The sequence below is a fragment of the Oratosquilla oratoria genome, chromosome 1 (assembly GCF_046742065.1).
Source record: "Oratosquilla oratoria isolate Oo_2021 chromosome 1, ASM4674206v1, whole genome shotgun sequence".
Classification (NCBI taxonomy): domain Eukaryota; kingdom Metazoa; phylum Arthropoda; class Malacostraca; order Stomatopoda; family Squillidae; genus Oratosquilla; species Oratosquilla oratoria.
The window spans coordinates 61,152,986-61,165,485 of NC_134777.1; the positions used below are offsets into that span (position 1 = coordinate 61,152,986).

The 12,500-nt window shown below is 40.3% G+C and overlaps 1 protein-coding gene across 1 annotated transcript in view; it reads right to left on the reverse strand.

Annotated features, from left to right (window-relative positions):
• LOC143031913 (purine nucleoside phosphorylase-like) overlaps positions 1 to 12,500 on the reverse strand; it is a 98,710-nt gene that overhangs the window by 85,676 nt on the left and 534 nt on the right. The gene's annotated exons all lie outside the window — the stretch shown is intronic.

Genomic DNA, 12,500 nt, shown 5'->3' on the forward strand with positions numbered 1-12,500 from the left:
CTCGCCAGCTTGACGAAACCGTCCCGATGGTTGCTGCATGGGAGTGAGGTAATGTATGCTGCCTCAATTGTCCTCCTTTCCTTTCTATCGAGTCCAGTATGGAGCACCTCTGTTTTTTCCCAATCCGGCAAGTGGCCAAATTTGTCGATGTGTACCACTAAAGAGTTAGACGTCCGGTGGGCTTTGATGTCATTTTTGTGCTCAGTTGTCCGCTTGTGAATTCCTCTGCTAGTTTCGCCATAGTAACTAGCGGGGCAGGTTTTACAAGGAATTCTATAAATTAAACTGTTGTCTTCGTTTTCTATTTTGTTTCTAATTTTATTTCTCACAACGTCGCCAATTTTTACCCCCGTGCTGAATGCCAGTTTCAGGCCTGCCTTGGTGAGACTTTGTTCCATGACGTTTGAGCACTTGGAGTTGGGAACGGACAGATACCCACGGTTCTCATCATTAGCCTCTTTTCCTTTGACACCCCTATTTCTTATTTGTAACGCCTTTTCCTTATTTCTATATAAAAAGCCTGCTGGGTAATATAATTTTTTGAAAATATTAAAAATGCAATTAATTTCCTCCTGAAGAAATTCCTCACTACATATCCTAAATGCTCTCAGGAAAAAGCCTATAACGATTCCACTTTTTATTTTGTTGTGGTGTGCGGAGAAGAAATGCACGATGTCGTTTTTGTTTGTGCATTTTCTGTGGACTGAAAATGCTGTCTTGTTACCACGTCTCCATACTACTGTGTCTAGAAAGGCCAGATGGTTATCTTTCTCACGTTCCATTGTGAATTGGATGTCACGTACTATCTTGTTTAACTCTTGTAACTTAACATCCAAATCAGTATCTGCGGGTGCGACGACGAGTACATCATCCACATACCGCATCCAGGTGGAGTCTTGGCCCATTATTCCTATGAAATTGTCTTTCTCTAGTACCTCCATGTACAGAGAGGCTAACACGGCACTGAGAGGACTTCCCATAGCAAGCCCACGACACTGAATATATTCTTCGTTGTTGAAGATTAGAGGACCAAATTTTATACAAAGGGAAATTAGTTTTAAATAATCCTTCTTACCTACAGGCAAATCCTCGTCTTTTACGTCCTTGACTACCTCCTCAGCAGCTTTTAATGCCCCGTCAATAGAAACATTCGTAAAAAGGCTGGTTATATCATACGAAACCATGGTCTTATCTGATAGATCTACGTCCTTCAACCTGTCGATCAGGTCACTTGAGTTTTTAAGGTGGGCTTTGCTCAATGATCCTAATCTGGCAGACAAGGGTTTGGCCAAGTATCGGGCCAATTTGTGTGGGGCACTGCGGATCCCGGATATGATAGGCCTCATGGGAATGTTGGGTTTGTGCGTTTTTGGTAGTCCACGCATACTGGGTGGTCTAGGAGTTTCTTCCAGTAACCCCACTAATTTCTTGCCTCTGTTTGATTTCATGAGTATACTCCTAGCTTCTTTCTTGAATTTTTCCCCTTCCCTTGTCGCGTAACCTATGGGTTTCTTAACATATGTTGTAGTGTCGCTTAGGAGCTCTAACATTTTATCGTGGTAGTCGACTTTATTCAAGATGACGATTCCTCCCCCTAAGCGACACTACAACATATGTTAAGAAACCCATAGGTTACGCGACAAGGGAAGGGGAAAAATTCAAGAAAGAAGCTAGGAGTATACTCATGAAATCAAACAGAGGCAAGAAATTAGTGGGGTTACTGGAAGAAACTCCTAGACCACCCAGTATGCGTGGACTACCAAAAACGCACAAACCCAACATTCCCATGAGGCCTATCATATCCGGGATCCGCAGTGCCCCACACAAATTGGCCCGATACTTGGCCAAACCCTTGTCTGCCAGATTAGGATCATTGAGCAAAGCCCACCTTAAAAACTCAAGTGACCTGATCGACAGGTTGAAGGACGTAGATCTATCAGATAAGACCATGTTTTCGTATGATATAACCAGCCTTTTTACGAATGTTTCTATTGACGGGGCATTAAAAGCTGCTGAGGAGGTAGTCAAGGACGTAAAAGACGAGGATTTGCCTGTAGGTAAGAAGGATTATTTAAAACTAATTTCCCTTTGTATAAAATTTGGTCCTCTAATCTTCAACAACGAAGAATATATTCAGTGTCGTGGGCTTGCTATGGGAAGTCCTCTCAGTGCCGTGTTAGCCTCTCTGTACATGGAGGTACTAGAGAAAGACAATTTCATAGGAATAATGGGCCAAGACTCCACCTGGATGCGGTATGTGGATGATGTACTCGTCGTCGCACCCGCAGATACTGATTTGGATGTTAAGTTACAAGAGTTAAACAAGATAGTACGTGACATCCAATTCACAATGGAACGTGAGAAAGATAACCATCTGGCCTTTCTAGACACAGTAGTATGGAGACGTGGTAACAAGACAGCATTTTCAGTCCACAGAAAATGCACAAACAAAAACGACATCGTGCATTTCTTCTCCGCACACCACAACAAAATAAAAAGTGGAATCGTTATAGGCTTTTTCCTGAGAGCATTTAGGATATGTAGTGAGGAATTTCTTCAGGAGGAAATTAATTGCATTTTTAATATTTTCAAAAAATTATATTACCCAGCAGGCTTTTTATATAGAAATAAGGAAAAGGCGTTACAAATAAGAAATAGGGGTGTCAAAGGAAAAGAGGCCAATGATGAGAACCGTGGGTATCTGTCCGTTCCCAACTCCAAGTGCTCAAACGTCATGGAACAAAGTCTCACCAAGGCAGGCCTGAAACTGGCATTCAGCACGGGGGTAAAAATTGGCGACGTTGTGAGAAATAAAATTAGAAACAAAATAGAAAACGAAGACAACAGTTTAATTTATAGAATTCCTTGTAAAACCTGCCCCGCTAGTTACTATGGCGAAACTAGCAGAGGAATTCACAAGCGGACAACTGAGCACAAAAATGACATCAAAGCCCACCGGACGTCTAACTCTTTAGTGGTACACATCGACAAATTTGGCCACTTGCCGGATTGGGAAAAAACAGAGGTGCTCCATACTGGACTCGATAGAAAGGAAAGGAGGACAATTGAGGCAGCATACATTACCTCACTCCCATGCAGCAACCATCGGGACGGTTTCGTCAAGCTGGCGAGGATAGCAAGCGGACTAATCATCCATGAGGCAAGACGAAAGAGAGATGGCAGCAGCATTGACCGAGGGGGAACGGGGTGAGCTGTGCGGGTATATAAGTTGTCATTGTTCTATTTGTGTACACTCTGAAGAAGTCCTAGTTGGACGAAACGTCAGAAATAAAACTTCAACGGATTCTTGGCGTTTAAACTCACCACCCTACCACTCATATATATATATATATATATATATATATATATATATATATATATATATATATATATGTGTGTGTGTGTGTGTGTGTGTGTGTGTGTGTGTGTGTGTGTGTGTGTGGTTCACCTTGGTCTTTGGAACACGTGTTGGACTCGTGATCGACAGCTATTTCCCTTCCGGAAGAGAGCTAAGAGCTCGTATGACCGATCTATGGGTAATGCTTTGACCTTACACACACAAACACACCCAACTTCCCGCCCACGAGAGTTGGAGTAACGACTCGAAGCGCAGTGATACTGATATTATTTTCAGCCCTGGGCAGGATTTGAACCTGGACCTCTGTAGTGACAGTCTGGGACTCTACCAACCGCGCCACCGTGTGTGTGTTTGTGTGTCTTTTGTGCATGTATATATATATATATATATATATATATATATATATATATGTGTGTGTGTGTGTGTGTGTGTGTGTGTGTGTGCAACTCTTGTTGAATATGACACACTTTAGGCTATATGACCTTGCCACCTTAAAATCTGTGTACACAAATTACGTAGCAGATTAGCTGCGTCAACTCTAGTTAGATTAATGTATGAAAACGTGAACAGTTTAACGTTATTTGAACAGTGACTTCTGCGTGGATGTTGCTGGGTTTCGACCTATTGTAAGGTATCTGTGTCCAGGCTACTTGTGTAAAGTTAGGTTGGATTTCAGGAATGCTTGTTCATTTGGTAATAAACCATGTAATAGGAATATATATATATAAATAGATAAATAAACAAACGAAACATTAAACAATAAATATGATAAATGAATAAGCAAATAGGCAGATAAATAAGTGAATAAGTAATATTATAAATATATGAACGAGTAGATAAATTGGTACACAAATAAACAGACTAATTGACAAGTAAACAAACAAATGCAAGAAGCAAATTAATTGATTAATTAATCAATACATAAATATACATAAGATTCGTATATCAGTGACTTCGATGTGTTTGCTTGGATCGAGTTGGGGATCTTGCTGTATCGGAACGTTGTATAATTGCACCGAAGCGACAACAGCGACATTCCATTAATTTTCATAATATCTGATGTACTACGGGTCACGTTGGATTGTCTGCATTAGAACGTAGTTGGGTGGGATATGTTTACATCAAGTTTTATAAAAAAATTAATTAGATTTCTCTTATCGCAAGGATGCCGCATATGTTAACAGATAAACAACACAGATTACGCTACTCTACAGAAAAAGTCAATAAAAACAATTATGAATGCATAAACAAACAAATGAATGAATAACAAATTGAAAAATGAATAGAAAATAAGTACAGGATTAAACAAACAAATAGAGAAATAATAATAAAAAGTCAAATAAAACAGAACGCATGAAATGAAATCTAATCCAGCAGAGTAATGTTACATACATCTGACCGGACTCGAAACTGTGTTAATGTCTTTCCTTGATGATTATCTATTATATTTCTATATATAGTCACTTACTTATAATTAAGGTGAATTTATAAATAACAGCTAAAATGTATTTGCATATTTTTATGTGCCCTAGGTCATGTTTGTATGCTCGTAGCTTTGCACTAGAACAGGCTAACCACAGTTAACCAAAAACATTTAGCATACTGTGCAATGAATTTCGTGTATGATACTTCTTTTATTTTCTACTTTCATGTAAATGCTATTAAAACGAATAGTATATCTATCATTTATATTATTTTGAATATTCTATTAGCATGACTAAATCTAATTGAACTCAAACCAGTCCAAATGCCTTCGGAGAATCACGGGGTATCTCTGGAATAATTTTATTTGATCAAACCAGAGACTGTGCTGTGACTCAGTCTAGGCCTGTTGCAGCATAAATCGTGAACAACTCCGATGAAGGGGGCGAAAGGGACACCACACGCATAATTCATGGCTGGAAGGGCAAGCTGATCGAACCTGCCGAGAGTTGTTTGGAGAGGAATGGGTGGGTTGCATGAAAGCTTGCTGCTCGGAGGGATCGCGGTTGGGACTGACGCTGGCGAATAAGTAAAGGAACGTGCTCCCTGTCGTATGCCCCCAAGTGATGATCTAATCTTACCTTACCTAAGCGTAGCCTAAATCTAAACCCAACCTAACTTAACCTAGCCAAAACTAGACCTCACCTATACCCAACCCAACCAACCTAATCTAACCTAAACGGCCATTCATTTCGTCTTGTTTTCAATCACGGCATCCCAAAGAGGCCCCACGGAGCTCCACTTGAGCAAGGGAAGGACCCCAGACGCCCAGAATTGGCAGAGGTTCAATACTTCCTCCTCCGCCGGAGTTGCATTTTGTTGTTGTTTTCGTTTCATCGCATACCAGGCAATTATGTTTGAGAGAAAACGGTGTCCAGATCGAGCGAATACCCGTTTTCTTTCGTTTGTACACCTCGGTTGGATAGAGTCGCTGAATTCCACCTAAAACGAAATATTGTAAGATAATGTCGCCGTAGTGATGGAGATAGCGGTCGCCAGCCCAACACTCCGTTTTCTGTGAATAACATGAAGTCCCCCCCACCACCTTGAATGGACACAATGACTACTTAAGCTGCTATCAGTATTACTGGGATTATAGTAACATCCCTACGGAGAGGAGTATCGCAGCCCTCTTTTATGACTGGAGACATGGATCCAGTCATGAAAGCTGAGCAGAGTTGTTTAAAAATATGATCCTCACAGAACTGGTCGGCCCAGCCTACAGCCTTGATGCTTTTTTTTTCCTCTTTCTTTTTTTTTCTTTTTGCTCTCACCTCCTCCACATCCCCACCTTCGACCACAGATCCAGCCACCTCTACTACTCGTGCCAGACTTCATATTTCTTTTTGTATGTCTAGTGCTCAGCCAAACGAATCTTGTATTTTTTAAACAAATCCCCAAGTTATCGTGAACAGGGCTCAAGTGAACTTTGGAACGTTGAGATGTGTTTGAACATCCACCAAGGGAACATGGATCGGAACAATGTCCAAACATACTTCTTGACCTTTAGATGTGCAACTCTCCCATCGTCTCTGGTACCCAGTCAAGAACTGTGCATCAGAGGCAACCGCGGGATTTTTTTTTTATCATTGTTGCTTCTTTTTATCGTCTTTGAAAAAAAATCGGAAGACCTATCTGAATGCATCTTATCTCAGTGTTGTTGTTGGCCGTAAGTTAAATTAAAGCTCGGGTTATCTAGAATCTACGTTAAATATATCTAACAAAAGTACTTAAGCATGTTAAACTAGAAGACACGGTTATGAATATTTGAATATGAAATAACTCTTAATAACATAAAATTTTCCTTTTTGGTTCTTCCTGTCCCAACAAAGTGCCGGGGCACAGAGCAACGCTCGCTACGATGGGAGTCAGACCTATGTTGCTATCTATTCTTGCTCAATCCTCTTGCGAAACTTGCAAAGGCAAAATTCGGGGACATGGCCCTGTCCGCAAGAGAATACATTATCTGCGGAAATCAACGAAATATTTGGCCGATCACGTACCTACCCTTGCATGCAGAGCCAAATGGTTTGGTGGTTTGCCAGTAGGCTGAGGCGGCAATTTTTTAACACGTGTCGGCAAACTTGTGTGAGAGTGGGGCAGGAGGTGGTGGGGGGGCATATCTCGATGTCCAGGAATTTTTTTTCTTTCTTTTTTGGGAGCTCATGGGTGCCATAATGTGTGGGCGCTGAGCGGGGGAATCAGGGGCAGGATTTGGACCAGGAATAGGGTTAGGAATAGGGTTAAGGTTAGAGTCAGGATTGGGATTAGGATTGATGAGTGGGAGGTAGTGATGGGTGATTCTACTTCTAAAAGCATTAAGAGTGGGAGATTATTCCAATTTTGGATGCTGTGGGGGAGGAGGAATGACCACAATATGTTGGTATGTATTTGGTATGTGTAGTATTTTAGGTTGTGACTGCCTCTAGTTTTTTGTGTATTTATTGGGCGTAAATTTTCTTGTTTATATCAACTAAATTGTTTGTGATTTTGTACATCATTTGTTGTCTGTGTATTCGTCTCCTGGTTTCAAAGGGTTTAAGTTGAAAGTCTTGTTTCTACCCTAGTGACTGATGTGATATGTAATCACGTCTGATCCGTCCTGCTGTTTGATTTTGTGTGGACTTTGATTAATTTGTGTATGTCATTATCAGTGTGTGGATCCCAGACGGTGTAGCAGTATTCTAAGTGTGGTCGAACGAGTGTCTTAAAAGCAAGAATATTGATGTCTGTGTTGCATCTCCAGTTCCTGAGGTTCTTAAGCCCAACCCAGTCATCAAAACACACCCGAGTTCCTTCTTCCACTTCCTTCATCAATTCTTTCTTTGTGGAGGAGGTTTTAGTGAAAAGAATAGTATGGCAACAGCTAGAATAAAGCTTGTACGTCGTCAATAGAAGTAAAAGGGTTCATTTACACGTGATTAACTCTTGGGATGAATGAAATTGCAAGACGGCAGCTATTATAAATTCATAAGTGAAATGATTAATTGCGCACTAAAAGCAGAATGGTAATGTACAAATGTATTTTATAAACAATAACCTCACAATGGATAGATCGAATGATTGAAATCAGCGCCTCCATTTTTCTTTTTGCAAGGCAAAATATTTTCCCCAAAGTCGAAGATTTGATTTCCTGTAAATCTACAATGATTAATAATGAATGCTTATGAAAAAGAAAAAAGTGTGATGTGATAAGCGCAGTGATGTAGCAATTGCTTGATCTCGGTGTGGGGGAGGGGATAAATGCTGCATGGACACTGTGGTGATGCCTTTCTTATCTCTTGGGCCCCGGAACAAAATCCTGGGTGGACCCCCCCCCCTTCATATGCCCTGATTTTGAAATACAATATACGAAATTGAAACTGTTGTTACTTTTAGGCCCCTTTCACACTAGGCAACTAGTGACCGTCACTAGTTGTCTAGTGTGAAAGTCTCGGGCAACTGCAAGCAACCAGTGACTGTCACCGAGTTGTGGAATCCTTTCTCATCATCTCATCAATATGGGGCACCAGTGTGGGCTCAGAGTGCACACACAAATAAAATTGACAATAAACTCCACGCAACCATGCGGATAATATCAGGGGCCATTAAACCAACACCACTCATTTGGCTGCCAACGATGAGTGGCATAGCACCACCAAATATACGACGTGAGGATGCCATACAAAAACAACACCAACGCATAGACAACCTTCCAGCAGATATACCCCTCAAACAAATAATGGTGTAGGCCCAAATAATAACGTGGCTTTAATAAAGAAAACATTTCTTTAAAAAAAAACACGAAAATTTCAACCTAAAAGAAGCCTGGCAAGAAGAATGGACAAGGAAACTACCCACTGGGGGAAACTTAGTAACAGACCCAACCGAAATACTACCTGGATTTTCCAACCTAACCAGAAGAGAATGGACACAAGCCAACAGGCTGATATCACAACAAGGCAAAACAGCCGTTAACCTGCATCGCTGGGGCTACAAAGACTCCCCAATGTGCCCATCTTGTCATAATTCGCCCCAAGATACAGACCATCTCGTACTGCACTGCCCAATCACAGCAGTGCCAGGGGGTTACCAGACTATCTATGAAGCAAATCAAACATTCATAGACTGGCTAGCAAATACAAAGTTGGAGGTGTAAGAAAGCCATACGATACTACTACATCAGTCGAAAGAATGGCATCAATGGAGGAGGTGCTTCTGTTGGGTTTGCTGGTCAAGAAAAAGAGACGCTCGGTGAAGGCAACTGCCGGTGACAGTCACTTGATACCGGAGCGGGCAACAGCCATAGCCTGTTGCTCATCCAGGCAACCGTAGTGACGTAGTGTGAAAGGCTCAATTTAAAATAATGGTAGGGAACTAGTGACGGTCACTAGTTGCCTAGTGTGAAAGGGCCCTTAGGTGAATAGTATCAGGAAGAATGAACATGCAAGTCGAGCGAAGAACCCAAGATGAGGTGCTTGTGTAGTATTGTGAATTACAATGAGATACAATGATGGAGACAGTCGATAGCAGTCGACCTGTCTGGCCCTGACAAGGCCCGTTGAAAAACAAAAAAACAAAAAACAGACTGCTCGAATCGAGGTCAGAGTGAAAGCTTTCTACAGTTACGATTTTTTATTTTATTTTTATTTTTTATTTTCTGGTTGTGGCTAAACGTCTACGAGTGCTAGTTCTTCATTTTATTTTAATCAAAATCACTTGGAGTAAGTGAAAAAAGAGACTACCCAAAGCGGAGTTAGTTAAGACTTCCCTACATTTATATATACAAAAAGGACAACCGCAGAAGAAAGTGTAAAAAATCATTGACTCGAAGCCTTAACCCCTGTGCATTACCAGATTTTTTTTTCAACATTCCAACCGCTACCTTCTCTGCGAGGTGGTTAGGTATGAACGGCCGCCACGCGTTGCCTCTAGTGGGACTCGAATCGCCATCCACCTGGCTTCTCGCCTCCAGACGCTAGCACTACTCCGTTGGCGCCATTTTCATAGTTTCTTCTGATTAACGCAAGACGATTTTATTCAGCTTACTATACCCGTTGCACTGAGAAATGGCCGTTAGGGCGGAGCACTGGGAGTTCCCCTGTGGTGCCACATATAATTATTTTATAATTTTATTTTATTTTATAATTCTATTTTATAATTTTATAATGTTGCCACATATGATTATATTATATTTTTTTTGTCACACACCACCACTGAGGTAAAAATCAAAGCAATGTTTTCTATACAAAGGTTTCGTTTCTTCGAGTCTAGACATGGCATATGGGCAAGAGAGAGCGACGTTGCCGCTACATCTAATCTCTGGCCCCGCACCCCTCACACTGCATTCAGAAAACATTGCGTCCACACGCACGTTCTCGCCATGGATGCCCATGTATGGCAACACCGGGAAATCTCCTAGCCCCGCCTTAGTGGTCATTTCTCCTTGCGCTGACTATAGAGACAGAATGGATGTGTTGATTAAACAAGACGCAAATTTGTCCTTGGTCTGACGCCCCCTCCTCCTCCACTCTCTTTCGATGAAACCATGTTGCATGATCTAAAATAGATTCAGCAATCGAAGTCTCACTTCAAAGACAACTTATGTCTAGACTTTTATGCGAGGCTCTCCGACACCTTGTGTCACTCTCGAGACTTGAAAAAGACTGTCCTAAACGTCTTCAACAAAGGAACAGAGTCCAACAGCAACAACCAGAACCCCTTCACTACGGGCTAAAATCTCGCGGGCAGCATTAGCTGCCAGACGTGCGATGTTGAGTCATAATACTCGCATTATAAAAAATAAAGTTACCGCTGTATTGCTCGTTCTCTTTCACCCGTGAATTTTGATAACCATAGAAAATGGAGGTCACGCAGGTACAACTACAATATATATAATCAAGACGCCGACATCGGCATCCTCGCGTAACCACTAAGAACATAACCAACCCAAACACACCCAGCCTCCTTGAGGTGATGATGTCGAGGTAAACCTTCATCAAGGCAAGGTGCCATTTTCCAAAAACTGAATTTAAAAATTTCCGCACCATTTTGGAACTTATCCTTTTCTTTTGGTTAAACGAGCTGATTAATTTCCGTGGCTCCTTTCAAATGGGCATGGGTTGTGTCACATAGTACTTGTATTTTTTCTATTATATATATATATATATATATAAATATATATATATATATATATATATATATATATATATATATATATATATATATATATATATATATATGTAAACACACACACACACACACACACACACACACACACACACACACACACACATATGATAAAATGGGATGACAGAAATACAAGAGGACACGGAAAGAAAATAAAAAAAGACAGCTATAGAAGAGATCTGAAAGAAAAAAAACAGCTTTCCTCACAGAGTAATAGACAGTTGGAACAAGTTAGATTAGAAAGTGGTGTGTGCAAAAACAATACATGAATTTAAAAATAGTTTGGATAAAATGAGATATGAAGACGGGACCCCACGAGCATAGCTCCCCTTCCCGTAAAATACAACTAGGTAAATACACACACACACACACACACACATATATATATATATATATATATATATATATATATATGTGTGTGTGTGGGTGTGTGTGTGTGTGTGTCGTCCGTACTGTTTTGTTAATAGGAAAATATTTAGAGCAGAATTTGGAGGCCTACATACATACATACATATACATACACACACACACACACACACACACACACCCGCACACACAAACACACACACACACACGTATATATATATATATATATTATATTATATATATATACATATATACATACATATACATCTATATATATACATATAAATATATACAAATATATATATATATATATATGTATGTATATTAAAGTTAAATTGAATGTTCTTTTATGTAACGATCTAGTCTTCGATAAGTCTTATTAGAAAGATTAGATATTAGTTGATTTTAATGGTAATGTTCTATTATGTCAACAGCCACTTCTCCGTGATTTCTGTTATCTTTATCAATGCGATAAAGTGTGGAGCTATCAATTCTATTTTCTGCATCAATGATTTGACTCTTTATACGTGCTAAGCCTTGCAGCCAGGGGGCAATTCATTTTGGGTATAGAGCAATGATATTTCGATAATATAAGTTAATAGAGTAGACAACAACTTATTGTTTTTGCTGGTTAGTCACTCCATTATCAAATAATAAGAGAGAGAGAGAGAGAGAGAGAGAGAGAGAGAGAGAGAGAGAGAGAGAGAGAGAGAGAGAGAGAGAGAATCTATATTCATAATTGGTTCTTTCTGATAATTATTTTTCCCACATTTCACAACTATGAAGTGAACCATTAGGAGACCCACCTCCTCTCGCAGCCGTTACCTCAGCCTTAGTGCCCTCTCTCTCTCTCTCTCTCTCTCTCTGAGCTGTATTCACTGAATTACTGGGTTTCTTCTAATTCCAGAAGCTTAGGTCCCTTTCTCATTCCGACCATTGCATATCTTCCTAAACACTTGACACACTCTGGGATGATGGTATTTTTTCCCTAAATCCATGCCTCAGGATACTTAAAAGAAGCTTTAGATATTTGAATAGAGGTATTTAATATCCCTGCCCATCTATATTTACGATTCTCATTTATGTATGATTTGTATCCATTTTTCTCTTTGAAAGCACATCAACG